Source organism: Castor canadensis, chromosome 10, assembly GCF_047511655.1.
Source record: "Castor canadensis chromosome 10, mCasCan1.hap1v2, whole genome shotgun sequence".
In the NCBI taxonomy this organism is placed as follows: Eukaryota; Metazoa; Chordata; class Mammalia; order Rodentia; family Castoridae; genus Castor; species Castor canadensis.
Genome location: NC_133395.1, coordinates 47,942,718 through 47,969,209, shown reverse-complemented (window position 1 = coordinate 47,969,209; position 26,492 = coordinate 47,942,718). Strand labels below are relative to the sequence as shown.

General features: G+C 39.8%; 1 protein-coding gene across 5 annotated transcripts in view; it reads right to left on the bottom strand.

Moving 5' to 3' along the window:
- Diaph3 (diaphanous related formin 3) overlaps positions 1-26,492 on the bottom strand; it is a 492,745-nt gene that overhangs the window by 403,408 nt on the left and 62,845 nt on the right. The window lies entirely within an intron of this gene.

Sequence of the window (26,492 nt, the reverse complement as noted above, 5' to 3'; positions counted from 1 at the left end):
GAAAAGAAAGTATTCTAGATCATTATAACAGGTAAAATGCTTACCAGAAAAGCTTTAGATTCACAGCAGGCTATTAAAATTATATTCACATCACTACAGATAATTAGACAGTTGCAGATTTCTGCCTTTCATAAGGTCATTAGGATTCACAATTTCCATATATTTATTTATTTTACAACAGCTGCACCTGAAGCTATCTTGTACTGTTTTGAAAGAGCTACTCTAACATAAAAATTAAAAAGTAAACAAACCAGCACCTTTCCAGATTTTGATAGTTATAAGCAAATCACACTATCAAATACCTAATATTGATCCCAGCAAATGACAAAGCATTGGATAACTATAATTGCTTAATTTTTCCAATCTCTATCAAAAAATATTAACTAGTTAGTTTACTGAATACATACCACCTAAAAATCTAACATTTCTCAACAGCACCAACCAAAATAAGGATTTAAGTATCCTAGATCTTGCTGTACAGATAATTTTGACTGAAAATACAAATCAGGTATGATCAATTACATACATGAATTGCTATCAATTTAAGTTGCTTATGAGGCTTTCTGACAAAGGAAAGGGAGGCTGGGGTAAGACAAAAGTGGCTGAAGGAGGAGGACAGCTCCAGTGGATTTCCTCCTGATCTTAGTCTTGGGTTACCTGTGATATGTAATGAATAGCACATGGATGCATATAAACTCCTTATATACTCAAAATGGATCCATAAAAATCAGGACTTTGGAACACCTATGCAATCCTGCAAGCTAGAATTCTTTATAAGGACACTGAACAAATCCTGTAGCTTATGCCTTTAGTTGACTCATTTTTATGCCACCCAAACCCTTTGAGTACCTTAAAGTCAAAATCCCCTTCATTTCACCTTAACAGAAATATTTAAGAAAACCAGATATGGTGGCTCATGCCTGTAATCCCAGCACTCAGGAGGCTTAGACAGGAAAATCTTAAGTTTCATGCAGTCAGCAAGACCTTGTCTCAAAAAAAAAAAAAACACACAGATAAGGAAAAGTACTGAAATATTTAAAATCTTAGAAGTTGTTTTATTTGACACTGACATTCATAAAAAAATCCCATGCAAATAATTGTTTAATTTTTTTTCTAAGGTAGTGATAATATCAATAGGCCTTTCCATCACCTAGAGAACATTTTTTGGAGTTCTATGGGTGCATTTTCATTGCTGTGGTGACTACAATGATGCCATAAGCATTTAAGGGGGCAAAGCATGCTATTCCTGCACACAAAAGCCATTCTACACCCTACAGAATCAAACACCTTGAGAAAAAGAGAGAGGGAGGGAAGAGGGAAGGGGGAAAGGAAGGAAAGTGGGGAGAGAGAGAAGATAGAAATTATCAAAGCTTAGCCTCTCTATTTTGATGGAATTAGATATGAAATGCAAAATGGAAGTACAATGTAAACTGAAACATAATTAAACACTTAGTATTGCACGGTATTAATATACATTAAATATTTAAGAATCCAACTATTCAGTAAGTTATAGCTACACTTTTCTTTTTAAGCTTTACCAGCAGTTGTGCTCAATTTCAGAAATGTAGGGCTTCTAGGGCAGTACCATTTGTGGTATTTGATCCTTAAAACAGCACACCTCTGTCAAGCTGCACTGTAGCTGTGGTACTCACAATGGTGGGAAATGAAGGTTCAAGAATGTTTCTTTTTTTTTTTTTAAGAATATTTCTTGACTGTACCTTATCGAATAGTCAAAGCCAATTGTTTATAATGAAATATAGACTATCACATATTAGATACAATAAAGCATTGTTTTGATTTTTTTCACAGAGGGAACATATATAATTTATAAATTACTGCACTGGAAATAAGTCAAGCATATGTTTTCACTTACATGTGGAAGCTAAAAAAACATTGATCTCATAGGAAGTACAGAGTAGAATAGTGCTTACCAGACTGGGAAGGGTAAGAGGTAGAAGGGGAAAGAAAAGGGCTAGTTAGTGGGTACAAAAAGAGGTAGTTTAGGAAGATCACTTTTTAATATTTTACTACATAATAGGGTGATTACATTTATCTTATTTTGTGTTTCAATATAACTGCAAGGGTTGTTTCCAATACAAATAAATGATAAATGTTTGAGGTGATACATATGCTACTTACCCTGACTTGATCATTGCACATTGTAGTCTATAGTCATACCACCGTGAATGCGCCCAGTCTCCTCTGATCATTGCCCATTGTATACAAGTATCAAAATATCACGATGTACCCCATTAATGGGTAGCAAATTAATGAGGAATGACAGTTGTAAGAGGTGGAGAACGTTTGGCTTAAATTATTCACGATATTTTTATTTTCTATCTAATTACCAAATATAATCCAGCCTCTTTAGCCAGCAAATTAAAATATTCACTACACAGAGACTACTAAAAAGCGGAAAGCCTATTAGGTAGTCGAAAGGTAGTTGAAAGGGGTGGGAAAAAGTCAGTGCTTTCTTTTAGAAAGGCATTTCCAGATGACAGTTCATACACAAAAGTGGTTGTGATGGTCAAACTTACATGCTATAGCATTTTAGGTTAGTCCTATCGATTACGGGATAATCAGATAACTGGTAAAGTGGTTCTGAATGGGCATGCCTGTGAGGGCATTCCCAGAGCAGATGGGAATTTGAATCAATGAGCTCAGTCACTGTGGATAAGCACTATCCAATCAGCTGAGGACCATGCAATTAAAAGGCAGAGGAAAGGTGACCTCACTATGCTTCTTCTGGAGCTGAGACACCCTTTTTTCCCTGACTTTGGTTGTCCAGCCTTCTGGAACTTGGGCCAGTATCTACTGCAAATTCCAAAGCCCCACCCCAGGTTCTCAGGCCTTGGACCGAGCCACAACACAGTCTTCTCTCATTCTCCTGCTTACAGATGGACTTAGCCACCATATTCTCAAGAGTAATTTCCCTTAGCAAACCCCTCATGTATATCAGTTGGTTTCTCTACATGCTATTGGTTCATGTTTCTCTGGAACCCTGACTAGTGCAGTGTTATATCTGGATTGAGGAAGGGACCTAGATCTCCCAAATGCTTTCCTCTGGTTTATGCCACCTTTCTTGTTTAAGTATGGCACTCATCTTATCAATACATGTGATGACAATCCCAACGTAAAAACAAAAAGGAAACAAAGAAGAAATGACACTATAAAAAAAAAAAAGTGTGGAATCAACTACATTATAGCAGGAGAGGAGCCTCCAGTGGACATGCAACTGCATTTAACGGGCGTCACTGTCTGCATATCCAGGATGAAATGGCATTGAAAAGTCAGCTTTGCCTTTGACAAAAGGAAAAACAGAAGCAAGGGAACAATGCTGAAGAAAAAAATCACATCAAAGTATAAAGGTGTAAGATTTTTAGAACAGATTTTTAATTTTTACTTGTGAAGAACAGGACTAAAAGAAGAAAACTTCCTGAGGGATTGGCACTTAGCTTCTAACAGTCACAAAGTCCTTGCAAAATGTATTGGGAGCTTTTTCCTAGAAACTACATATCCACTATTTTTTTTATCTTACAATTCCAGAGATACCAAGCAGCTTCTTTGGCTATCCAAGAAACTGAGCTGGGGAAGGCCAGGGGAAGACATGGTGAGCAATTTTCATGTTTTCTAGTGCATATTTTTTCAAAATTATCACAGTACATCTCCATTGTCTTAGGTCAGGTTCCCAAGAGAAGGAGGCTGAGACAAGATTAGATATAGGTGATTTATGGAGGTGGTGCTTTTAGGATCAGGAAAATGAAGAAAGCAAGACAAAATAAGAAAGAGGCATGCCAAAATATGACCCCAGGTAGAGTTTCACTTCAATTTGAATTGCAACAATCAGTACCACCTGCAGAGACCAGCCTTGACACCCTCAAGTCAAGGCCCTATTTTGCTGAGAGCAAATCTCTGAAGAAGTAGGTGCCTACGAACCATTATGGACCAACACTCACCTCCTGGGGCAGGGATAGACAAGTCTGAGGAAGGGAGGTGAGAAGGTGCACCAACCAGCATCTACTAAGACATTTGAAAATAATTTCCTTTTTATTAAGATTAGGCTTCTAATATAACTAAATAAATACAATACTAAAGTAGATGACCTAAATAAGCAATATGAGTCATTGTGCATTCTTCCATCCAAACTTTGATTGGGACACTTATTACACTACAAAATGATAGTATGCCACAGATTTTATATAGCCCTGAAATGGAATTTACTTCAAGATATTATTTCATCAAAAATCTATTATAGATACTGAACAAGAAATACACTGATGACAAAATTTTTAAGGCTTGATGAGTAATGTGAGTGAAGCTAAAATTTCAGTGTATATAAGTATAAACTACTGTAAAAATCTTATCAGTTGGCTATTTAGCTGAATGTATCCCATTTGAAACATTAACCAATCACCAAATCAAAAGTTTAGTGTGTCTGAAGACCATATAACTTTATGTTCTGTTAAAGTTACGTTATTACATTAACAACAAACATTATTAATTACTTCATTTATAGCACTACCTTCATACACATTTTTGCCAAGGGAAAATGAGAGTTCCAAAGTCAAAAAAAAATTTTTTTTGCTCTTAATTACATTATTTGCAATTAAAATCTATAGCTAAGTTGAATCACTATACTAGTCTGATCAGCACTAGGGATAAATTTTTAAAACATAGGTAATACTACAATTTTTTTAATTCAATACATGGGAACATAGCTATACCATCAAAAGACCAGAGTTAAAAGAACCAAACTGATGTGTACCAGAAGATAAAAAACCTTCCAAAAAGAACAAAAAAAAAAAAGAAAGGATGCTAAAAAACACAAGAGTCAAATGAATAAGCTATCCAGGACCAAAGCTAGAACAATTTGAGAAACAAAGAATAAGATAAATTGAGTAGATATTTTGAGACTGTTCAAAAATTATGTTTGTCCTTAATTACAAAAGGTAAAATAGTAACTTTAAAATAAAGAAACCCAGCAGATCACGCAGTAACAAAATAATCCAGGCTAATACCACCCATAATGAGATAATGACATACTGAAAAGGAAACAGAGCCTAAATGGTATTCTTCCCAAAATATATCTCAAGCTCATCTTGAGGAATGAGGGTGGAAAATGTCAGGCAAACCCAAATTGAGAGGGCTACAAAATAACCAAGATTATTCAAAAGCATCAGTCATGAAAGATAAGGTATTATCGTTGAGTGGAAGAGACACAAGAGACATAATCTCAACACATGGTTGAGATTAGATGCCAAAATATAAGAAGACATGACTAGAAATAAAGTCTATAGTTTAGTTAGCAGTACTGCATCAATGTTTATTTCTTAGTTTTAACAATTGTCCTAATGTTATATAAGTTGCTGACATGAGGTGAAACTGAGTGAGAATATAGAAGCTATAATTTATACAGCTCTTCTTTAAGTTTGAAACTAATTTTAAAGCAAAAAAAAAAAGAGGGGGGGTGGGTAGTGGCATAGCCTTAATTGCAAGGCCCTTGATTCAATACCTAATGTCAGAAAAATAACAGATTTTATTAATTTGAAAAAAAAAAACAAGAAAATTGAATAGCCCTCACTCACTTAAATACTTTTTTCAAGTCCCTTAAATCTTTAATAAGTTTCTAGAGCATTGGCTATGGTAAATACATACTGACGGAGTGGATGGAGGTGATGGAAAGGAAGAAACAGTTATCAAGAATAATTCCAAGGTTCAACAACAATTTGAACACAGGTAACAGAATTCCATTCAAAACCTAGATGTGAGGCATGTTTTTCTTTTTTTTCTTTTTCCTTTTTTTTTTTTTTTTGGTACCTTTTGAGATTTTTCCCAGTTTTTTTCCCCTGAGTTACTTCCATTTCCTCCAAGCCATCCCTGTGAACCATCTTTCTTGCTCCTGTGTTTCCCCCTTTCCCCTCTGTATCCCACAAAGACAGCTGGTATTCCTACATTCCTAAGGAATGATTGAATAGTTGGGCCAGGTACTGTGCCAAACATTTTTGATATCTCCCCTTTCTATTAATGAGAGAACTGAAGTTTAGGGGAATTCTAACCATTGGCCATGGCTTATCACTTAGATTTAACTCTAATCTATTAATTTCCCCATTCTTATTTCCATATGTGTTTCCATTCATCTAAAACACATTTCCTGGGGGGCTAATACTACACAACAGAACAGTTATATTGGCAACAACCATGCTGAGTCCTCTGACACTCTTGCCCCAAGTGTCCTTGGCTTCCTCACCACCAACAACCTTGACTTTCAACTTTCCTCAGCCCCAGTTCTCATGAACACACGTGGTCCTTTTCATCATCTAAAAACTGTTCCACCTCAAGTATCATCATAATTTCGGTGCTCCTTCTCACTGACCCCAACCTTCCATCTTTTCACTTCTCCGATTCCCAGACTACCTTTTTCTGAACCTTAATAAAACCTTCAGTGCCTTGATTCCATTTTCTCGTAATACATTCTGCTCTTTGATCCATAAATTTCCTACATTTATGCGAAATCCTACTAGTCTCTCCTTCTCACATTCCCTTAGATGCAATTATTTCATAGTATTGCTTCTTTCTGGAAGCTATGAAACTACCACTTCTATCATTCTCAGTAACCAAAATTCAATTAACTCTATGAAAAGAAAGCTACTATTTAGTTTTCTGTTTATTATATTACCAATTTATTTCCACACTAATTCTTTACCTACCCCCTCTGCCTCTATCCCAAGACATTCAATTATGTTTGGGATCCCTTCTCTTATAACTTCTAAAAGGGCATTGTACATTGATTATTCTGTTCTATCCTGCCTAAATTCTTTGCAGTTGCCTATCAATAAACATGTAAATGATTAATGGATTTAAATTCTGAATACTAGCCCTTCTTTGTATGTGACTTTCTTTTTTTCCCCTCACAGGTAACATTTTAATAAATGCTTTCACAGTGGATAGACAACAATGGTTACTTTGTATTATTTGTTGGATGAGATAAAGCTCCCAAACAGAATTTGCTAATCCTACTTTGGGACAAACATGAGATGAAGGTAATTTTCTGGGATGTGAAGCGCAGCCAGAGATAATTCTCACAGCCCTAGGCTAGAAAGTGAAGCAATTGCTGCTTCTAGAAAATTCTCAAATATCTTCAGACAAGTGACAGAACAGCTTCAGACAGTGGTATTGACACAAGATGGGCCAAAGAAAAATACACCCCTTGTATAGGAAGCACAAGCAGAACCACACAAAAAACTGTGGCATGGAACAGAATTAGTGTGTTATTGAGCACTTCTGAACAGCACCTGATCAAGGGATGGATAAAGCTAAGATCACTCCAAAATGTCACTCACCACACTTTGTGACTTTGTATGGTGCTGTGTCTGCCCAGAGGAAGGAATAAACTTTCTAACTTGCACAAGGACATTGAATGGGTCAGTTGCAGCCCAAACCTGAAAACCAGGTCAAGCTGACAGCTTTGAAGACCCTCCAGAAGATCGTCTCCAAACAGGGGTAGATGGGGTCAAAAAGCCCAACAAACCAAAATTGTACTGGTTTACTACTACTATTTTTAGGGACCTTGATTTCAGTATAGTCTGATAAAATATTGATACAAAGTACTTTCCACATTATCTCTGGCAACACTGAGAAAGGAAAAAAGGACGTTACCTTAATATCTGATCACATATATATAACTAGTTAGAAGACTCTAAGGAGCAATCAAGCAGAGAGTGGACATTTTTTCAGCTGAATGACAAACATTAGACTCAATATTTTCATTGATGGATGTAAATTTTACAAGAAACCATACTCATTAAATTTACATAAATCAAGCTGAGTGGGATAGTAACACCATGGAAAGTCAGATTAAATTTAAAATGACTGAAGAGACCCAAGATGGCGACTAGGACACAAAAGCAGACAGCATGAGCTCCGTGACTCCAAAACCTCGCTGAAAAACTGGAGCCACACTTGGCAGATATAAAGCAGCAGGGAGAATCAAAACTTCAACACTCTGAACCCCTAGCCTGTGGAAAGCTTCTCCATTCCACATTACACTGAGAAAACAGGAGAGTTGGTGCGCCGCCAGTCGCTGGCTCCAAACCTGCTTGGGAGACCAACAGTTGAGCACCAAGCATCACATGGTATTCCCCCAGCCACCCCTAGGTTAAACCAGCATAGACCCTGGGCAGAATGACCACACACCCAGCAAAATAAAAAACCAAAAAATTGAACAATAAACAAGGAACTGAAAACTAACACACAGCAGAGGAGGCAGGGAGCTGAAAGCACACCAGAGAAGGGGGGGAGGGCAAGGAGCTAATCTCCATGCAAACTTTCAGCAAACAAAGGCTGGAAAGGCAGAAGGGCCAACAAAGGCAGGTGATAAGATGCTGCCTGAAACAGAGCAGAAGGCAGTCCACAAGGTTCATCTCTTGAGCCAGTGAGCAACATCCAAAAACAAACAACACTGCAAAATTGAAAAATAATCAGCAAACCATCACAACACACTGACAGAAGGGGGCCAGCTGATGGATCACTGACCTTGCCCCAGAGAAAGGAGGCGAGGCAAAGAAACAAGCCCCCAGTAATCAAGGATAGTGAAAACCCAAGACCAAAGTAGGACAGGTGGGGGAATACAGAGCTGATTCCAGAGCCTGAGGACAACATACAAACTTAAATTGCCACATTCCACTGAGGGAGAAGCTGACAAAGCAGCTGCCTCTGAAAGACAAAAGAAAAAAGAAAAATAAAAGCCACCCAACCACCTGGCGAGACTATGATAGATATTCTGCTTAAATACCAGCACCACAATTGAATGCTGGAGGAGTAACACCAGAACTCAAAATAAGACTGAAATTCTATTATTCCTGAACCTAGAATTTTTGTTTGTTTGTCTGTTTGTGTTTTTGTTGTTGTTGTTGTTGTTGTTGTTAGTTTTACTATTGTGATTTAGCAAATACTAAATTACACCCAAACCAGGGACAGAAATAATAAACACACACTTTGATACAAACCAAATATAGCCACAAGACAAAATTAAGCCAAGGGAAAGAAAACAGATGACTGAAACCACCAACTAGCCTATCAAAAACGTAGTTGCACACTGCAGCAATGGGAAGACGAAAAAGGAATGGAACCATTCTCCCCAAAAATAACTTAATACAGGATTCAGAGGGAAATGAAGAAAACACCAGTAAAACAAAGATAAATGATGCCAAGGAACCCAACGATGCCCACAAGAACAAACTTAAAGAAATTCTGCAAGTAATCACTGAGAGTTTCATGGAAATGTTACTAGACATGGTTAACTAAAACGTACGAGAGGCACTCAAGAAAGGTCAAGACCCCAAAAATAAAGAACACCAGAAGACACAGAAACAAATAAATGAAATCCTAGGAGCCCTAAATAAACACCAAAGTGAAACAGAGAACTTTATAAATAGAGAGATAAATGAATTAAAGATGAAAATAGACAATATTAAAGAGGAAGTGACCCATGTTATGGAAAACTTCAGAAAAAAGAATGAAACAGAAATACAAAACACAACGAAAGACCACTCCAGCAACAAGAACAAGTGGAAGACAGAATCTCAGAACTTGAAGATAAAATGGAAATTAAAGGAAAAACTGAAGAACTATCAGAAAACCAACTCAAGACCTGTGAAAAGAACATACAAGAACTCATCAACTCCATCAAAAGACCAAACCTGAGAATCATGGGCATTGAAGAAGGAGAAGAGGTACAAGCAAAAGGGATTCATATATATTCAACAAAATAATAATGGAAAATTTCCCAAACCTAGAGAAAGCTATGCCCATTCAGGTACAGGAAGCCTCCAGGACATGAAACAGACTTGACCAAAATAGAACTGCCTCCACAACATTTTATCATTAAAACAAAAAGCACAGAGAATAGAGGAAGACTATTGAAGGCTGTAAGAGAGAAAAAACAAATAACATACAAAGGTAAACCCATCAAAATCACAGATTTCTCAACGGAAACCTTAAAAGCAAGAAGGGCATGGAGTGAGGCATTCCAGGCACTGAATGAAAACAACTTCAATGCTAGGATACTCTACCCAGCAAAACTATCATCCAAAATAGATGGAGCAATAAAAGTCATTCAAGATAAACAGAAACAAAAACAATATAGGACCACCAACCCATCACTACAAAAGGTTCTTCAAGGAATTCTGCACACAGAAAATGAAAGTAAACAAAACCATGAGAAGACAGGCAAAACCAAAGCACAGGAGAAGAAAAGACAGGGAATTAGAGAGTAACAAATTCAAATGCACACAGTCAAACTGTTAAACAACAAAAACAATTAAGTGACAGGAATCACCACATACCTATCAATATTAACACTGAATGTTAACGGACTTAACTCCCCTATCAAAAGACACCATCTGGGAAACTGGATTAAAAAGGAAGAGCCAACAATCTGTTCTTTACAGCTACAGCAAGGTGGCAAGATAGAAAATCAGCTTATAAAAATCATTAGCTTTTCTATACACCAACAATGAACAGATTGAGAAAGAATATATGGCAACAATTCCATTCACAAGAGTCTCAAAAAAAAAAAAATCAAATACCTACGTGTAAACTTAACAAAGGATGTGAATGATCTCTACTAGGAGAACTACAAATGCCTAAAGAAAGAGATCGAGGAAGACTACAGAGGTAGAAAGATCTCCTGTGCTCATAGACTGGTAGAATCAACATAGTAAAAATGGCTATACTACCAAAAGCAATCTACATGTTTGATACAATTAACATGAAAATCCCAATGACATTCATCACAGAGACTGAAAAATCTACCCTAAAGTTCATTTGAAAACACAAGAGACCATGAATTGCCAAGGCAATACTCAGCAAAAAAAGCAATGCTGGAGATATCACAATACCCAACTTCAAAATATATTACAAAGCAATAGCAATAAAAACAGCATGGTACTGGCACAAAAACAGATATTAAGACCAGTGGAACAGAACAGAGGATCCAGATATAAACCTACACAGCTATGACCACCTTATTTTTACAAAGGTGCCAAAAACATATGATGGAGAAAAGACAGCCTCTTCAACAAATGTTGCTGGGAAAAGTGGTTATCTGCCTGCAAAAACTGAAACTAGATCCATGTTTATCACCCTGTACTAGTATCAACTCAAAATGGATCAAGGACCTTAATATCAGACACAAAATGCTGACGTTAGTACAGGAAAGAGCAGGGAATACTCTGGAAGCAATAGGTATAAGCAAGGACTTCCTCAATAGAACCCCAGCTGCTCAGCAACTAAGAGAAAGGATAGACAAATGGAACTACACAAAATTTAAAAGTTTCTGCACAACAAAAGAAATGGTCTCTAAAGTGAACAGAGTGAGAGAAAATATTTGCCAGCTATACATCAGACAAAGGACTGATAGCCAGAATATACAGGGAGCACTAAAAATTAAACTCCCTCAAAATCAATGAACAAATAAAGAAATAGGCAACTGAACTAAACAAAACTTTCTCAAAAGAAGAAATTCAAATGGACAAAAAAACACATGAAAACTGCTCACCATCTCTGGCCATAAGGAAATGCAAATCAAAACCACACTAAAATTCCACCTCGCCCCTGTTAGAATAGCCATCATCAAAAGCACCAATAACAACAGGTGTTGCCAAGGATGTGGGGAAAAAGGAACCCTTGTACACTGCTGGTGGGAACACAAGCTAGTGCAACCACTCTGGAAAACAATATGGAGGCTTCTTAAAAAACTAAACATAGATCTGCCATATGATCCAGCAATCCCACTCCTGGGGATATACCCAAAGGAATGCAACACAGGTTACTCCAGAGGCATCTGCACACCTATGTTTATTGCAGCGATATTCACAATAGCCAAGTTATGGAAACAGCCAAGATGCCCCACTACTGACAAATGGATTAAGAAAACGTGGTATTTATTCACAATGGAATTTTACTCAGCCATGAAGAAGAATGAAATCTTATCATTCGCAAGTAAATGGATGGAACTCGAAATCATCATCCTGACCGAGGTTAGCCAGTCTCAGAAGACCAAAAATCACATGTTCTGCCTCATATGGGGACTTTAGATCTAGCACAAAGGTGGTAATGTTGTTGGACTTGGGTCACACGGTCAGGGGAGAGCACATACGGGAGGAATGGAGATAGGTAGGAAACCTAAAACTTGAAAGTGTTTGATGTCCCCACTACAGAGGAGCTAATACAGTAAACTTAAAGTGACAGAGATCAATATGGGAAGGTGACGGGGAAGAATTGAAAAGGTCAGGTAGAGATGAACCAATTTGGGCTGTAATACACTTGTGTGTGGAAACAATGCTAGGAATCTCTGTGTATAGCTACCCTTATATCAAGTAGCAAAAATGCTTTGTCTTTCTTATTATTGCTTATATCTTCTCTTCAACAAAATTGGAGAAAAGGGCAGAACAGGTTCTGCCTGTAAGCAAGGGGGGTTTGGGGGAGAGGAAGGGGATGGGGGACGGGGGAGAACTGACCCAAAGAGTGTATGCACATGTGAATATATGAATAAAGACAAAAAAAGAATCTACTTAATTCCAAAAGGAGAAAAAAAAACTTATTTAAAAATATCTGGCTGGGGAGGGGAGGGGTAAACAAAGGAGAATAATGGAGGGGGTGAAGTCAACTATGAAATATATGATATAAGAACTTTTATAAGTGCCACAATGTGCCCCCACCCAGCACAGCATAAAAAAAAGTAAGAAATCTGCTAAAGAAAGACAATTGGGGTGTGTGTACAGCGAATATGATTCAAAGTATGTCATGTGCATGTATGAAATGTCACGAGACCCATTTTGTAGTTAAGACATACTAATAAACAAGTTTAAAAAGTAAAATAAATGAAAAATGACATCATTGCCTAAAAAAAATTTTTAATGACTATTTGCAAAATAAGGCAAATACGTATAAGCAGTAGGTTGTTGAAGATAGTAAGGTGCAGTAATAATTCCGTAAGAAAGGAAAAACACTATAGACAGGCAGAGACATGACAAGAGTTACAAATGGATACTGGAAAAACAGTATTATAATTGATCAAAACATTCATATGAATCAATAATTGTAATAGAAGATAAAAATTAGAAGCACAGCAACAGCAAAACCAAGCATTAATTCTTAAGTCAACAACAATGATCTGATTTCAAAAGTGTATTATGTTTTGTATCATGGGTTAAAGCCAACATAATTTTCCTGGGTTGCAATCTCTGTTTTGCTAACATTACATTACTGCAGTTATAAATTAGCTAAGAATCTCAGGAAGAGGTCCATAAAAATCCCCAAGTCTCTTCTGGAACTTCAGAGCTCAACATCCTATACTACAATTTTATCCACAGTTCTTTTAAAAGTGTAATTCTGTTCTTCAACACATTTGAATTCCTTTTCCATGTCACACAACACCAAAAGGTCTTGATGTTTACCCCTCCATTAAGGTATATTTTTACTACCATGAATGGTTTAGTGTCAAATAAAATAATGGAAGATCCCATGACCTTATTCTAGGTCATTATATATTCTAAAATATGGCAGAGTAAGTGAATCTTATCTACTCTGGCAATTCAATAAATTTTATTTTTACATTAGGCTACAGACATAACTTGAAAACTGAAAGATAAGTACTACCTAGAATCTAGAACATAGAATTAAGTTTATTACTATTTTTTTATACTTACAATGTAAATAAATATACTAATATTATAAAGCAGTTTTTCTGCCCAGTTTTACTAAGTTTTTACACATGTCTTTATAACAATCTTATAAATCTTTTTAAGCAAATGTGATTACAAAGGGGTAGGTATTTGTTTTTCCTTCCCAACAGCTGGGTTACATATTTACTGTTCTATTTCACCCTTGTCTACACAATCCCCATTAAAATTAATAGGAAAACAAATGGCTAGCTCATTAACAAAACAGCAAGCACAAAAATGGCATTTACCCAGAGACTGACAATGAACTCATAAACACTATCATTTGACCAAATATTATACCTGGAGTTTATGGGAACAGTGTAAACCATCTCATTGAAAACCAAACTTCAACTTACTCTAATGACAGTATTAAGCAAGAAAAAAGGTAAAAAAATTTATTACTTTTATACAGTATAAATTTTAGTGGAATTGTTTGGCCGGAGGGCAGCCACCACATGGCGATCAGGGACTTTCCACTTCACCCTCCCCCTTCCCCCTCTGGTTACCATGGCAATTCCTGCCGGCAACTCCCACTGGCAGGCAATCACCCTCATTTTTCCTGCTCCCCCTAGGGTTGCCATGCCAACTCCCACCGAAGGGCAATAGGTTTCAACCTATCCTATAAGTCCACATTACCCTGAGCCCCCTCCTTTGTCCTGTCTCCTCTCAAATTTCCAAAATTTGGGACTCTCTCCAGACCTCTGCCGCAAGCGGCTCATTTTCTACTGCACCACAGGATGACTGCAATACACCTTAGACAACAACTCAAAATGGCCTCCACAGGGCACTTTTGATTTTAACATCCTCACTGATCTTGACAATTTTTGCCGTTGAACCTATAAATGGTCTGAGGTCCCACATGTACGGGCCTTCTGGGAACTGCGCTCAGGCCCCTCTCTGTGCCTCCAGTGTTCCCCTTCCCAGATCCTTCTCGCTAAAACACCCAACTCCTCTGGATCCCCTCCCCCATACCCCAACCCTTCTCCTCTGAGTCCACCAAATTCCTTGCCCCTCCTCCCCAAAGACCACAACCACCCTCATCACCCCACCCGGCTTCCCTTCCCCCTCCCTCACCCACAGAACCTTCCCTGCCCAAGCAGCCGCCTCCTTCAGCCTTGCCTTCTACTCCCTCTGCTCCACCCACTCCCTGCCCTCCAACATCCCCAATAGATTCCCACACTCGCTCACACCACCCTTCCCCACCCCTTCTCCTTTGTCCTCCTCAAGAAGTGACTGGAACAGAGGAACTGGTCCAAGTCCATATTCCTTTCTCCCTCCAGGACCTCTCAAAATAGAAAAGTGCCTGGGGTCCTTCTCCGCCAACCCCTCTGCTTATGCCAAAGAGTTCCGCTACCTATCTCAGGCCTATGATTTAACTTGGCATGACATATTCGTCATTATGGCCTCCATCCTTACCCCTGATAAACGAGAACGCATCAAAGCAGCAGCCAGACACTATGCCAATCAAACTCACTTAGCTGACCCCATAGTCCCTGTTGGGGAAGACGCAATTCCTGACCCCGACCCTAACTGGGACCACCAACCCGAAGCTCCAGGTTGTCGCAGGAGAGACATAATGATTTGACGCCTCCTACAGGGCATGGACATGGTGTCCAACAAAATTGTCAATTTTGACAAACTCCGCAAGGTAACCCAAGGGGCTGACAAAAATCCGGCCCTTTTTCTTAACCGCCTCCAGAAGGCCCTCACCCAACATACCCGATTAGACCCCACCTCCTGCACTGGGGCAGCAATCCTGGCTGGACATTTTATATCTCAGTCCACACCAGATATTAGAGCTAAACTAAAAAAGGCCGAGGACGGCCCTCAAACCCCTATACAGGAATTGATAAAAACGGCATTTAAAGTTTTAATGCCCAATAAGAGGCAGCACAGTCAACCCGCCAAAAACACCTCCAAAAAAAGGTGGCCCTCCAAACCCAAGCCTTGATAGCAGCCCTGTAGCCGGCTGGATTACAGTCCCGAGTCAAAGGAGGAACCCGAAACCTCCCATCAGCTCCTCCAGGGGTCTGCTTCGAATGTGGTAAGGAAGGCCACTGGGCTCGCCAGTGCCCCAACCTGAGACCTCCAACTAAGCCCTGCCCAAAATGCAAACAGGTGGGTCACTGGGGATTGGATTGTCCTGGACAGGGCTTACCCCCTACAGCTCCTCATGGAGGGTCAGCCCCACCAGACATCCAGATCCCTGACTTTCTCAGACTGGCAGAAGATTGACGACGCCTTGACTCAGGGACTCCTATTTCCTCTGTGCCTTTACCTGGGAAGACCCAGATACCCATTTCACTCAACAACTGACTTGGACAGATCTTCCCCAAGGCTTCCAGGATAGCCCCCACCTCTCTGGTCAGGCTCTGGCCCGGGATCTGGTCATGTGCAACACAAAACCCAGTACACTTCTACAATATGTCGATAACCTCCTCCTGTGCTCCCCCTCTCAGCAGGATTCTGAGACGGGAACAGCCAACCTCCTTAACTTTCTAGCCTGTAAGGGATACCGGGTCTCCCCAGCAAAGGCCCAACTCTGCTTACAAGCTGTTACTTTCCTGGGTTTCTGTCTCACCCCCACCTCAAAAGCAATTACCATGGACCAGGACCTCCCTCCTCCTAACGATGCCCAAGAAATTTTGTCCTTCTTGGGCTTCATTGGGTTTTTTAGACACTGGAAACCTAATTTTGCCTCGTTGGCCCGCCCACTGTACCAGGTGGCCAAGGAGACTCCCACTCATCCACTCACTTCTCTTTCCATGGTCCATTGCTGCTTTTCTTCTCTCAGGGACACCCTCCTTTGGGCCCCAGCCTTGGCCCTCCCAAACCCTTCCAAACCATACCACCTGTTTACAGATGAAACTTCTGGAATCCCCAAAGGGGCCCATACCCAACTATCAGGCCCTATTCTCTGACCAATTGCTTACCTCTCCAGGCAGCTAAGTACCACTGTCAGGGGCTGGCAGCCATGCCTCCGAGCTCTTGCAGTGGTGGCCACCCTCACCAGGGAAGCTCTTAAGCTATCCCAACTGCAGCCTATAACTGTCTACTCCCCACATAGACTTGCTGACCTTCTCACTCATTCCTCTCTTTCTCTTATTGGAGCTTCCCGCCTACAGACGTTCCATCTCCTATTCATCAACAATCCTGATATAACTCTTACCACCTGCTCCCCGCTCAACCCCGCTACGCTGCTTGCCACCACTCCACCAATAGCCTCCAACCCAACTCATTCCTGTCCTGAAACAGTAGAAAGTCTCATGACTCCCAGACAGGGTCTTACTGACTTTCCCTTACGTTCTCCTGACCTCACTATGTTTGTTGACAGGAGCTCTATCCTGGATGACCAGGGAGGCCACTGAGCTGCCTATGCCATAGTCACCATTGATCCTCCTCAGGTATTGACAACAACTTACCTCCCCATGGGAACAACATCTCAAAAGACCGAACTCACAGCACTAACTCAGGTGCTCACCGTTGCCAAAGACAAAACAGCTAATATATATTAAATATATGCTTTCCTTATAGCATATAAATATGCTTTCCTTATAGCACACTCTCATGCAGCCATCTGGAAGGAGAGGGGCTTCTTGACTACACGGGGTACTCCGGTGGTCAATGAACCCCTCATTGCCAAACTGTTATGAGCTCTACAACTTCCAAGGGAGGCTGCCATCATCCACTGCAGAGGACACCAGACCTCCAATGACCCAGTGGCACAAGGAAACTCCTTTGTGGACCTAATGGCCCGAAAGATGGTGGATCAGTCAACACCCCCACCTATTCTCTTCCTCTCTCCTAGCTTTACTCCAAACTATGAGCTGGAAGAACAGATCGTTCTTCTCAAAGAAGGGGGAATTACATCCCCCAATGGGTGAATCTTCATAGATAACCGTTTGATCCTCCCCTCAGGCCAGGCAACAGAGATTATCACTGCCATCCACAATGTACTACATATAGGCCCCAAGGCCCTTTTCTCTTTCCTGGAACCCTTGTTCCACCCTAGGGGCCTCCAATCCACCATCTGCCGGGTGCAGGAGGCTTGCTCTGTCTGCTCCCAAGCAAACCCCCAGGGCGGACTCCATCTCCGCCAGTCCCTCCACCAACTCCACAGCAGCCAGCCCGGTGAAGATTAGCAGATCAACTTCACTCATATGCCCAAACACAAAAAATTCTGATATCTTCTCACTTTTGTTGATACTTTCACAGGGTGGATCGAAGCCATTCCCACAGCCACAGAAGGGGCTGCAATCGTGGCCAACACTCTCATCCGTCACATCATTCCCTCTTTCGGTCTTCCACAAAGTCTCCAGTCAGACAATGGCCCCGCCTTCATCTCCAAGGTCACTCAACTTGTTTGTGAGCACCTGGCCATCACTTGCAGGCTCCACACCCCATACCACCCCCAATCCTCGGGTAAGGTTGAACGGGCCAACGGCCTGATCAAACAGCAGCTCACCAAGTTGTCCCTGGAGCTCCGGCTCTCCTGGGTTGACCTGCTGCCCCTGGCCCTCACCCGCCTCCGAGCGGCCCCCAGGCAGCCGACAGGCTTAAGCCCCTTTGAGCTGTTGTACAGCAGCCCCTTTCTCCTCTCCCACACTTTCCCATCAAATACACCTCCCTTGACAGGATACCTACCTTACTTCACTCTCCTCCACTCTTTGCTCCAAGCACATGCAGATCATTACCTATCCCAATCAGACACTCTTCCACCAGACCATGGCCCCATCTTCAGGTTACCACATTCTTCTCAAGCGGCTACATCCAAAGCCCCTCCAACCCAGATGGATGGGACCATACACTGTCATCATCACCCCTCCTTCAGCGGCGAAGCTCCTGGGACACCCTGCCTGAAACCACCTCACTGGCCTTAAGAAGCTCCCACCCACCATTTCTACCAAAACTTGGCAAGTTATACAGGTGGGTCCCCACGTCCCTTCAGATCTCCCAGGCAGGGAACACTCTTAATGCTGCTCCTGGCTCTTCCCTCAACCCTATCTGAACCATCTTCCTCTTATTGCTGGAGATTTAGGATCCAAGAAACATACAAAGGACAATAGGGTGGTCATCTGCCTCACCGACGCTGGGGATTGTCTCCCCTCCCTCGGGGGATGTAGCAGACTGCTCACCCTCCAGTTTCAGCACTCCTTTAGCAGCACATATGGAACAAGGATCATAAATCTTGATTATTTCTGGTTTACATTTGATCAAACCAAACCATACTGTCAGGAGGGGGCCAAATGGGTTGAGGAATATGGAGGATGTCCATATTGGTCCTGCAAAATTCATTACATTAAGTTCAACACTGGATCTCACTCAGGCAACTCACTGGAAGCTTCCTATGATGGCTCCCAGGTACACCTTTACATTCCTGACCCCTGGGATAATAGATGGGTAACCAGGATGATAGCCAAGGGATACCAATCTGGGTACTACACACATCCCTCAACAACCTTCAAGATCTGGAGGCTATATGAACGAGTGGTCCCCCAGATTCTCAATGTGCTAAAGGCAGGCAAAAGCCATTAGGGAGGCAGAAAACAGTCTTCAAACCAAAACCCAGAGAGACCCTATTTCCTGGCTGTCCCTGACGCAGGAAGGTGCCAACTTGTTAAATAGGTCAGGTCTAGCCAATGTAACTAAATGCTTCCTCTGTGCCGCATTGTCCAGGCCCCCACTCATAGCTGTTCCCTTACCTGGGCCATTCACATCAAATGGGTCAGCCTCCACACCTCCACCTGCCCCCATCGTGGGAGCCCTTCTATATAGAGAACCCCTATCCCCACAGTTACCCTTCTGCTACTCTGATCCTGGCAAAATATGCAACACCACTTTCCATACCATATCGGGCTCCATCTGGGCCCCTCCAGGAGGCTTCTTTTGGTGTAACGACACACTTTCAAAAAACTTTACCCAACAGGCCCTGACTTCCCAGCTCTGCTTACCTGTCTCTATGGTTCCCCAGCTTACCATGTATGGAAGAGGAGAATTCTTCCAACTCATAGACCTTACCTCAAAAATCCAGCCATCACCTCAACATAGGACCAGGAGGGCTGTCTTCCTGCCTGTTCTTGTGGGCATATCTTTGGCAGCTCAGTGGCAGCCACCAGTTTCAGCTCCAGTGCCCTGGCTCACTCAATGATCCAGACCCAAAGGCTCTCTCAACAGGTCCTGGCAGGCTTTGAGGACTCAGCAACATCCCTTGCCTCTCTTCAAAGACAGATAACTTCCCTAGCTCAGGTAACCCAACAGAACCGCCGTGCCTTGGACCTTCTCACGGTGGACAAAGGGGGAATTTGCTTCTTTCTTTGGGAAGAATGCTGCTACTATATTAATGAGTCAGGCCTGGTGGAAACTCGTGTCCAGTCTCTTCACAGGCTCAGCGACGAGATGCGCCACTACAATGCTGCCTCGACTGACACTCCTGGCTGGTGGAATCCAACCCTGTTTAACATTCTCACCCCACTAATAGGTCCCCTGATGATCATTTCCTTCTTTCTGCTCCTGGCACCCTTTCTCTTTCACTTTCTCCAAGACCACCTCCACCAGTTAACGCGGGTAATTCAACCAAATGTTACTCCATGTCCATGGTTACCAGCCTCTCTCCACGGGGTCTGGCTGCACCGGTCAAATAACCCAAGACATCCCTAGCCCTTAACTTCACCCCCCTTCAGCAGGAAGTAGCCAGAACCGATTCTGCACCCCTTATACCAAAGAGTCTGGGATGTTTGGCTGCATGGCGATCAGGGACTTTCCACTTCACCCTCCCCCTTCCTCTTCCCCCTCTGGTTACCATGGCAATTTCCGCGGGCAACTCTCGCCAGTGGGCAATCACCCTCCTCTTTCCTCCTCCCCCTATGGTTGCCACGGCAACTCCCACTGGCAGGCAATAGGTTTCGAACTATCCTATAGGTCCACATTACCCTGAGACCCCCCACCCACTAGGCCTCAACTCATCCCAGCACTCCACAATACCCAAAGCTCTTGACTTCACCCAGATTATAAAAACTGGGCTGCCATTTCTCAGGTGTGACTTCTCCGGCCCTGTTCTTTAGGAATGGTGAACCTCGCCTGAGAGCGCGCTCTCAATAAAGCCTGCTTAAAGCCTGCTTGCTTTGTTATTTGGCTCCAATTCGGCCTTCCCATCCGCATCAACCTAACAGGAATAAACAAGAAGTGAGATGAATATGCAGGGTACTGAACAAGTCTAATTTATTTTTGGAATATAACCTTGCCAGAACTATTCAAGCATTTGCATAAGCACCTATAATCACAGACAACTATTAAGTAATCCTGCAGATAAGAACAATGCCACTGATTAAAAAGTGTCTCATTCATTTGTTTTTCAACTTTTCTAAACAAATGTCCATTTCCTCATAAGTCACATAAAGAAAAAAACAACTGTTTGAAAGTGCAAAGGCTGACTTTTGTACAGAACATGAGACTGAGGAAAGGCCTTTGCAGTTGTAAAAGAACGTGCCTACAAACCTCCTGATTGGGGAAATGGCAGGCTTAAACATTACCATAATATTTATCCTTTAAAAATTCCTCTCTTACCCACTCCATTGGTGATACAAACTGCTACTAGGCAAATGTGTGCTCCTAAACCATTTATTTTCTCATTTGTCTGGATATAGAAGAAACAACTGAGTATTAACATTATCCTGCTGACAAGCACTACCCATGATTCAAGGTGACAATTGCTTTACACTACTCTACTCTTCTATCTCTTCCTTCTATTTAGATTATTATTTGGATTGCTCTTAAACCACATTTCTCTGATGTTTTAATTTCTACTAGATGAAAACTATGACTATTAATATATCAGATAAAGCAATCTCACAGAACCTCTCTCTCATTTTATCTGGTCAACCCTAAATATTCTCTTTAGTTTGTAAGAAATGAAAAATTTCTCATGATATCAAAAACTAGATTTGTAAAGAATATTAATATTGAAATAACTGCTGGTAGGAATATATCACAGTCAATAAACAGAATTGGCACAAAGAGGTCTTGGTTGGTTTTGCTTCTCATTCAAACTTACTATAGAATCCCTTATGTGTTCAACACAGTAAGTATTCATTTATCTGACAAAAAAAATAGTTATGCATAAATCCTTAACAACAAAGATTAAAGAGAGCCAAAGGTAGAAAAAAAGAACAATCATTAGTGAACCCAAAGAGTAGCAACAAGGAATAACCATTTGGATCGTCCTCCAACCAACAGAACCAAAAACTGTCAAGTGAACGTAGTCACATATGATTGTATCAGTTCACTTGAGCTCTTCTATCTTCTTCTGTACCATAACAAAGATGACTATGCTTCCACATGATGGCAAAGTTCAGAAGAACACAATGACAACTTGATATCAGACTCTACAGACACTGATTTATATCATTTGATTGTTGAAACACGGTATTTACCATTTACCAAAGGGAAAAGGAAAGATTGAACTCATTCATTTAAAAACTACTGAATATACACAATATGCACCATAAATGACTGAGAGCACAAATGTGAATAAGGTTAAATGTTCATAATCCAATAAAATATGATTCTGATTTTTAAAAAGATCTAATCAACAAATAAAACAAATGTATCATTTTATCAAACAATGGAGAATAGATTTACCTTAAAGGATAAAAAATTAGCAGAATCAATCATTATTATTACTAAATCAGGAAAAACATTAGCACAATCAAGCATGTACCCTACAGGAAAGCCAGTCTAGTAAGGGGCAGGTCAACTTAATTTAATTAAAATGTAAAATGGGAAAAAGGGTAAAAAAAAAAAAAGGCCTTTCCAAAAAACCTTAGGATAGATAACAATGCTGTTTGTGAGAGTATCAAAAAGGGCATCGTGGTATTGGTCAGACTATTCTTAATTTTAAGAACTGACTAAGATTTTTTTGAAGGACAGGAAAGTACTTGGTAGATACACACAGAAAGTTCTGGCAAAGAACAGCTTCTCTACCAATTCAGGGTATTAATTTTTAATTATGCTTGGAATAAAATCTCAGATCTGAAAAAACCTTATAAATCCTCAAGGTAACCCCTTACTTTTTATTGTGCAGCCCTACTCAGTGCAAAAAAGAAACTCAATAGAGTGAGAATAAGAAAAATGAAACTTATTCACAGATATTCTGACTGCATACACAGAAAACATGAGGTAACCTATAAACAATAAAAACTAATGAGGCCAGGCACCAGTTACACATCTGTCATCTTCATACATGTGAGGCTGATTGGGAGGATCACAGTTCCAGGCTACCCAAACAAAAAATTAGCGACACCCCCATCTCAACAGGAAAAAAAGCTAGGCTTGTATACGTATTGTAGATATTTTGTCCCAATCATGGAAACTCTAAAATAAGGAGTATCACAGTCCATGCAGATTGGGTGAGGAGCGAAACCCTATCTGCAAAATGACCAAACCCAAAAGTGCTGGAGATCTGTGTCAAGTGGTAGACACATGCATTGCATACACAAAGCCCTGAGCTTAAACCTCAGTACTGAAAAAAGTAAAATAAAAAAGAGCTCAAAAAAAAAAGTAAAAACAGAGCTCAGTAAGATTACTGGATACCAAAGTCAATAAACAAAAACTGTTTTACTAAAAACGATTACAAATATTTTAAAGACTCTACTTACATATTAGCAATAAACCTAGGAATAACTAATAAAAGATGTGCAACACGGTTATTGTCGGGAAACAGGAAATGTACATAAAGCACCTTGGAATATAAATGTATACACACTGCTTACATGTGAGAAAACTCAGCATCAGAAAGCTATCATTTTCAAAACAAAGTAAATAAATTTAGCTGATTCCAATCAAGATTCTAAAGGATTTACAATATTTAGCTGAATCTAAAATTAGTATCAAAAGCTAAGGGCCAAAAAGAACCAAGGTGGTGCTGAATAAGGAAAAGGACTCTTAGATACTGAGGTTTATTACTCAGGTTTAGCAATTAAGACAATAGAAATAAATGCAAAGCTCGACAAACCAACTAATGAACCAAATCAGACTTCAGAAACAGACCCATATATGTGTCATATATTGATCTGTGTATAACACTAGATGCATAAGAAATGATGGAAAAGAATGGATTACTCAACAAATGCTGTTGGAGGAACTAATTATCTATGTAGAAAAGAAATGGATCCAAACTTCACATTAGACCTAGAGATATGTACTTCTAACATTTTAGATGCAAATGCAGAAGAATAGATTATTATGTCAGGATAGAGGATTTCTTCAACAATATACAATGGCACAAATCATAAAAGATTCATAAATGTGATCACAATGAATTTTACATTTGTATACTTAAAACCCCACCAAAAGTGTAAAGACAACACACAGATTGAGATGAAATATCTGCAATACACATAAAATAAACACAAGATTATTCACAATGTATGAAAAGTTTTACAAATCAATACTAAGGGGGAAGGAGGAAGAAATGACCCAAACATTGTATGCACATATAAATAAAAGAAAAAAAAATCAATACTAAAACAACAAAACTCCAACCAAAAATGGGCAAATGATATTAACAGGAAACTTATAGATGAGTACACACAGGGGCCAATAAGCATGCAAAAAATATGTTCAATAGTACTTGCAATCAAAGAAAAACAAATCAGTTAAAGTAATGAGGTATCCTGTTTCCATCAAACAGACTTGCAAAACTTAAAGTCTTATAATTTCAATGTAAAATGAGGGACATTCTACAAGCTAAGCAGCCTTTGAGAGTGTCAAATTCATAAAATATGAGGAAAGACAGGAATTATTCCAGATTAAAGACCTTATTCCAGATTAAAGAACATATCAACTAAATACAGCACATGATTCTGAACTAGATTCGTTTGTTATAAAGAGCATTATTAGTACCCTCAAGTAAAACATGAACAGTGTCTGAAGATTATTTAGTAGAAATTAACTAGGGTTAAGTTTCAGATTTTGGTAGTTGTAACTATTTATGTAAGATGATATCCTTATTTGCAGTAAATATCTGCTGAAGTATAGTAGGAGATTATAGGGCATAAAGTCAGCAACTTACCCTAACTAGTGCAGTGGTAAAAACAGGTTTTCTGTACATTTGTGATTGGTGCACAGGAAAAAACTTCTTTGGGGATTATTTTTAATAAATGAGAATGAAAACTACTGAATTCAGGGTATTTTTCACCTCTAGGAAAAAAAAGGAAGAAGAATGCTATTGAAAGCAGTGCACAGGGGACATCAATTATTGCATGGTGGTATTTATTCTATTATTCTATATACTTTTTTAATATGCCTGAAATACTTCATAATTCAGAAAATACTGCTGAACACTTTTACAGTATACACGGAAAGTTGTTTCACAATCGAACATGTCTTTGGTTTTCATCTACATTGCCTCTTCACTGAGCAGCCGTGTATGTATGAGACAGTAGGTCATCAGCTCTTAATGCCAGGAGACACTTCAAACACACACTTAAGAGATGACGATGGCATTTTATAAGTGTGCTTTCTCCTATATTACGATAAAGCCTGACAAATATCTTCCCAGGAAGTGACTACAGCATCACTACTCATACGTAAGTACCTCGAGCAATTTTATTAGACCATTTTTCCCCCACTTACCACAATTCTGGACAGGGATTCTAGAATTTAATTTTTGCCAGAATGATTCTGATATTATGGGCATTCATTTACTGCCTGATGATGATGGTATCCTGATAGATGACCCTTCTTGCAAAGTTTTCTCTCAACGGACAATGAAAGTGAGAAAATGAAAAAAAAGTACATATGAAAACATTTTTACATTCATTATATTAATGTTTTTGTTATTGGAAAGATAGCAATTAAAGCTAATCTCCATTTAATCTTAGGATTTAAAGTGAAGAAAAATATTTTAACCCATAAAATTCTTAAGGGTTAAATCATTTATTCAACAGATATTTGTTTGGGATTATGATACTGCGTGGAGTTAATGTAGCAGGGAGATAAACATCCAAAAAAAAGAAAACTGTAAGAAGATAAACTCCATAGGGAATTCACACAAAGCAGTTCTGTGAGGTCAAACACTACCTAAGAGAAGATGGGAAAATGCTAAAGAAATGTTTTTGCTAAGACATAAAGTGTAAGAATTCTCAAACGGAGGCATGGAGAGATGAATGCAGGAGGCCACCATAATAGCCTGGTAGCAAGTAATAAAAGCTTGAACTAAGGCTGGGAGAAATGCAATCAGATATAATAAGGACAGAAAAGTACTGGACATCACCAATGTCTTCATGGAATCATGTTAGATGTAGATTTCAGTGTAGGCTTCCCAGACATGGAACTAAAGAAAGAATAGAAATTTGTTGTTGTTTTATTTTGGGGAGCAATACTAGGGATTGAATGTAGGATCTTGCACTTCCTAGGTAGACATGCTACCACTTGAGCTGGTTGCATTTTTTAAGGAATTTGATCTTTTAGAGAGCTGAATTATAGCTGCTCTTGTGTAGAACATAAAGGTAAGAATCAGGATGTAGGAAATAGGCTAAAGCATAAAAGGACTCCAAATCCCCGCCCCACATCGAGAAGTACAAAAGAAAACCAAAATGTATTAAAGACAATACAAGAGGGCCAAAGTCAATACCACAGAGGAAATTAAAGGGTAGACAGAAAATGAGACAAAGAAAGAACTAGTCAGACAGGATGAAACTCAGGAAAGAGATAAAGGTATCATACTACCCAAAACAAAAAGAAAAAGACCAATAAGAATATAAGAAGACA